This window comes from Rana temporaria, chromosome 10 (assembly GCF_905171775.1).
Source record: "Rana temporaria chromosome 10, aRanTem1.1, whole genome shotgun sequence".
NCBI lineage: Eukaryota > Metazoa > Chordata > Amphibia > Anura > Ranidae > Rana > Rana temporaria.
Window position 1 is genome coordinate 139275457 of NC_053498.1, and position 6000 is coordinate 139281456.

Consider the following 6000-nt stretch of genomic DNA (forward strand, 5'->3'; position numbering starts at 1 on the left):
GTTGTTTTAACCCCATTATGTTACTGGCCGTTTAATCGATTCTGAAAATTGTAATCGATTCATTTCATAATCGATTAGTTGTCGATTAATTTATTAGTTGTTTCGGCCCTAGAGGAGAGCATGAGCGAGCGAGCCACGGGAGAGGAGCCGAGCATGAGCGAGCGAGCCACGGGAGAGGAGCCGAGCATGAGCGAGCGAGCCACGGGAGAGGAGCCGAGCATGAGCGAGCGAGCCACGGGAGAGGAGCCGAGCATGAGCGAGCGAGCCACGGGAGAGGAGCCGAGCATGAGCGAGCGAACCGTGGGAGAGGAGCCGAGCATGAGCGAGCGAACCGCGGGAGAGGAGCCGAGCATGAGCGAGCGAACCGCGGGAGAGGAGCCGAGCATGAGCGAGCGAACCGCGGGAGAGGAGCCGAGCACGAGCGAGCGAACCGCGGGAGAGGAGCCAAGCATGAGCGAGCGAACCGCGGGAGAGGAGCCGAGCATGAGCGAGCGAACCGCGGGAGAGGAGCCAAGCACGAGCGAGCGAACCGCGGGAGAGGAGCCAAGCACGAGCGAGCGAACCGCGGGAGAGGAGCCGAGCGTTTTTGCAATGCTTTTTGCGGTGCTTGCTGCGTTTTTTGACGTGCGTTTTTACCGCGATTTGCTTTTTATTTTTTTTTTTTTAGCCAGTAATTTTTTTTTTTTTTACATTTCCTTTAACAATCAGCTATACATAGGTAAAACAAAAAACAAAAAAAAGGCAAATCGCGGCACTTTCGTTTTTGATGCAGGTCCATTGAATTCTATTGCATGCAAAACGCTGCTTTTTGCAGGAAAAAAAGTCCCTGACCCTTTCCAAAAATGCAGAGGCACAAAAAAGCATTGATGTGAACGTGTTCCATAGGAAACCATGTTAAAAAATTTCCCTGCATTTCTGCAAAAAAAGCATTAGGCCCCTTTCACATTGAGGCGTTTTTCATGCGGTACAGCGCTAAAAATAGCGCTGCTATACCGCATGAAAAACCTGCCCTGTAGTGTTCAGTGTGAAAGCCCGAAGGCTTTCACACTGAAGCGGTGCGCTAGCAGGAGCGCTCCAAAAGTCCTGCTAGCCGCATCTTTACCGCGGTATAGGAGCGGTGTGTTCACCGCTCCTTCCCATTGAAATCAATGGGAAAGCGCGGTAATACCGTATTAACCCTTTTCCGGCCGCTAGCGGGGGTTAAAACCTCACCGCTAGCGCCCAAATATCGCGGTAAATACGACGGTATAGCCGCGCTACAAATAGCGCGGCTATACCGTCACCGCGGCTGCACGCCTCAATGTGAAAGCAGCCTTAGAGGAGATAAAAGAGTGCGGGGTTTCCCATCAGAACTACACAGGCAGAACCAGGCAAAGCACAATCAATACAATCACTATAGAAATCAATGAAAGAGAACCAAGAATAGCAAAGCCCCGCCCCCCCGCCTACATACATGTACCTACCTGAAACACGTCTTAGAACACAATCATACAACTGATCACATATTATACTACAGATACAATCTCTCTCCATCTCTATAATCACACACGTGTATGGAGAAGCCTCGGATTCAGTAAAGTGACAATCCCCCCCCCGTGTGCAATTTCTAACGCCCTCCAAACCAGAGGCGTTCCCCGACACCCCATGACTACTATTCGGGAGACACTGCATACTGGGAATATGAGAAGATGCAGACGGGTCCCGTCCATCAGACGTGTCACTGAGAAGTTCACGGGAGGACGGCCAGCCCTGTACATACATTATACACCTGTCACCCCCCCTCCCCTCCCCTCCCCCACATGTGTACGTGATCCGGCCAACGAGCAGCCGGCACAGCCGTCCCGGGACAAGTCTGACACATCGAGATCTGTGAAGGTGTCATACCTGCCCGCCAGGAATTTACAAATATCCAGAAATGATCATCAATTCTCTCAGTGAGATCTACAGAAAGATAGAGGAGCGGGGGAGGGGTTATTACAGAGACATGGAACCCGGGGGAGGGGTCATTACTGTACAGAGACATGGAACCCGAGGGGGGGGAGGGGTTATTACTGTACAGAGACATGGAACCCGAGGGGGGGGCGGGGACCACACACACTATACAATCTTCTAGGATGAGAGTCTGAGTGATTACATACAAACACACAGTACAGCGGTTTAGGTCTTTTGCCATATTCGTTTTGGTAATGCTAAAAGAGATTGTACAATCAGATTGTACGGTGTATGTCCAGCTTTACTCTCCCAGATCTGTGCGAGACGTTCCCTCTGTGCAGAGCTTCCTGTCATAAAGACCAGACATTGCTGATTTCTCCTTCTGCAGGGTCACTGGTCTTGTCTCCGCCCCCCTCCTGTACTTTTCTGCTCAGGCTATGTACAGCACAGTGGTGATGTCATCACTACTTTTGCAAGGTAATATGTGGATTGCAAAGGTATTCTGCGCAGCACACCGGGTCCCTGTCCCCTCTACTGTGTCCCCCACACCGGGTCCCTGTCCCCTCCATTGTGTCCCCAACACAGGGTCCCTGTCCCCCCTACTGTGTGCCCCACACAGGGTCCCTGTCCCCCCTACTGTGTCCCCCACACAGGGTCCCTGTCCCCCCTACTGTGTCCCCCACACAGGGTCCCTGTCCCCTCTACTGTGTGCCCCACACAGGGTCCCTGTCCCCTCCATTGTGTCCCCAACACCGGGTCCCTGTCCCCTCCATTGTGTCCCCAACACAGGGTTCCTGTCCCCCCTCCATTGTGTCCCCAACACAGGGTCCCTGTCCCCTCCATTATGTCCCCAACACAGGGTCCCTGTCCCCCCCATTGTGTCCCCAACACAGGGTCCCTGTCCCCCCTACTGTGTGCCCCACACAGGGTCCCTGTCCCCCCTACTGTGTGCCCCACACAGGGTCCCTGTCCCCTCCATTGTGTCCCCAACACTGGGTCCCTGTCCCCTCCATTGTGTCCCCAACACAGGGTTCCTGTCCCCCCTCCATTGTGTCCCCAACACAGGGTCCCTGTCCCCTCCATTATGTCCCCAACACAGGGTCCCTGTCCCTGGCACAGGCTCCCAATGCCCCCCACTGTGTCCCCAACACACAGGGTCCCTGTCCCCTCCATTGTGTCCCCGGCACAGGGTCCATGTCCCCTCCATTGTATCCCCGGCACAGGGTCCCTGTCCCCTCCATTATGTCCCCAACACAGGGTCCCTGTCCCTGGCACAGGCTCCCAATGCCCCCCACTGTGTCCCCAACACACAGGGTCCCTGTCCCCTCCATTGTGTCCCCGGCACAGGGTCCATGTCCCCTCCATTGTATCCCCGGCACAGGGTCCCTGTCCCCTCCATTGTGTCCCCGGCACAGGGTCCATGTCCCCTCCATTGTGTCCCCGGCACAGGGTCCCTGTCCCCTCCATTGTGTCCCCGGCACAGGGTCCCTGTCCCCCCCATAGTGTCCCCATGCCTCTCATACAATGACAGAGCCTCTTACATGCAGGCCGGGCGGGGGTGAGCACACCTTCATATCACACCCAGCGGGCTCAGCGCTCTCCTGTAGCCGGGCTCCGCCTCATCACTCGCCGCTCTCTCTTCCTCTCGGACACCGGGGCGGCCTGTGAAGGGTACAACGCAGGAAGAAGCCGCTAGAGCGCAAACACACCCTCTACACCGGACACGCCCCCCTCACGGCTCATTCCTTAGAGGCCCGTCCTAGGCTGAGAGCACGAGGGCGGAGCTACGAACACTAGAGGCAAACACTTCCTCAATTCAGCTGTCCCTCCCCGGCCGCCATCTTTATGGAGACCTGTCACATGTCTGCAGGGATAAGCTGTCACTGAGGTTGGGAGGACTGTGGAGGTCAAAGGATGGATGTCAGTCCCTGACTCCCTGCAAGAAGGGACAAGGACATTTACTGATGACTCATAGACCGACCATAGACACAAGAGAGGGGTGTGAAGTGCAAGCATGATACAGCCTCCAGTTTGCTGTAATTGAAAACATTTGTGTCAGATGAATCTAGGGATTCCGGAGGAGACAGGAAATACCAGAGATCAAAAGGTTTCTGCTCAAATTTTTTTTGGGGGGGGCGCAAACAGACGAAATCATCAATTACAGTCATCAATTGTTGCCACTGTGCCATCACACGCAGCCACTGTGCCATCAATTGTCGCCACTGTGCCATCAATTGTCGCCACTGTGCCATCAAACTCAGCCACTGTGCCATCAAACGCAGCCACTGTGCCATCACACGCAGCCACTGTGCCATCAATTGTCGCCACTGTGCCATCACACGCAGCCACTGTGCCATCAATTGTCGCCACTGTGCCATCAATTGTCGCCACTGTGCCATCAATTGTCGCCACTGTGCCATCAAACTCAGCCACTGTGCCATCACACGCAGCCACTGTGCCATCAATTGTCGCCACTGTGCCATCACACGCAGCCACTGTGCCATCAATTGTCGCCACTGTGCCATCAAACGCAGCCACTGTTCCATCAATTGTCGCCACTGTGTCATCAAATGCAGCCACTGTGCCATCAATTGTCGCCACTGTGCCATCAATTGTCGCCACTGTGCCATCAAACTCAGCCACTGTGCCATCAAACGCAGCCACTGTGCCATCACACGCAGCCACTGTGCCATCAATTGTCGCCACTGTGCCATCACACGCAGCCACTGTGCCATCAATTGTCGCCACTGTGCCATCAATTGTCGCCACTGTGCCATCAATTGTCGCCACTGTGCCATCAAACTCAGCCACTGTGCCATCAAACGCAGCCACTGTGCCATCACACGCAGCCACTGTGCCATCAATTGTCGCCACTGTGCCATCACACGCAGCCACTGTGCCATCAATTGTCGCCACTGTGCCATCAAACGCAGCCACTGTTCCATCAATTGTCGCCACTGTGTCATCAAACGCAGCCACTGTGCCATCAATTGTCGCCACTGTGCCATCAAACGCAGCCACTGTGCCATCAATTGTCGCCACTGTGCCATCAAACGCAGCCACTGTGCCATCAATTGTCGCCACTGTGCCATCAAACGCAGCCACTGTGCCATCACACGCAGCCACTGTGCCATCAATTGTCGCCACTGTGCCATCACACGCAGCCACTGTGCCATCAATTGTCGCCACTGTGCCACCAAACGCATCCTCTGTGCCCATCAATTGTCACCACTGTGCCCATCAATTGTCACCACTGTGCCCATCAATTAATGCCAGTTTGCCCCTATAAAAGGCTGCCAGATTCCCCCCAAAATACCGCCAGATTTCCCCCCCCCTGCCGGACACCTACCTTTCTGGGGTCAGCCATCCTCCCTCCACACTCCCTCGATGTCTTCTTGTGCCCTTGATATCGCTTCAGCCAATCAGGTGACCGGTAACCAGACCCGGTGAACCTGATTGGCTGAGACGCGTGTCAGTGTTAACCAGGGAACGCACACCCTTTGTGTCCCCTGGTTAACCATTTGGAAGCCTATCAGAGCCGCTGGCTGTATTTATTTAAATGCAGAGGGAGCGCCGCAAGGGCATCCATAACCGTGGCAAAGGCTTCCGGAAGTGGGGATAGCATACCTGTGAAAGACAGGTATCCTGTCCCTACCCCCCCCCGAAAGGTGCCAAATGTGGCCAGAAGTACAATGAGCGGAAGTTCCACTTTAAATTAAAGACGTAGCTGGGTGTAGTAAGATGTCCGTTGCCACCTTCTTCTGACTACGCAAACCTGGTAGCGGTGGAACACTCACTTCCTGTCCCTGGGTGGTTACACTCACTTCCTGTCCCTTGATGGCTACACTCACTTCCTGTCCCTGGGTGGCTACACTCACTTCCTGCCCCTGGGTGGCTACACTCACTTCCTGTACCTGGGTGGCTGCACTTACTTCCTATCCCTGGGTGGCTACACTCACTTCCTGTCCCTGGGTGGCTACACTCACTTCCTGTCCCTTGATGGCTACACTCACTTCCTGTCCCTGGGTGGCTACACTCACTTCCTGCCCCTGGGTGGCTACACTCACT

The 6000-nt window shown here is 54.8% G+C and overlaps 1 protein-coding gene across 2 annotated transcripts in view; it reads right to left on the reverse strand.

Moving 5' to 3' along the window:
• The window catches only part of MFN2 (mitofusin 2), a 37807-nt gene extending 34123 nt beyond the window's left edge, over positions 1–3684 (reverse strand). The window contains exon 1 of one of the 2 annotated variants that reach the window (XM_040326395.1): positions 3501–3684. The gene's annotated coding sequence lies outside the window, so the exon portion shown is untranslated. Of the gene's footprint in view, positions 1–3473 lie in introns of both variants that reach the window. The other variant, XM_040326394.1, reaches the window with a different exon arrangement.
• Positions 3685–6000: the final 2316 nt, after the last annotated feature.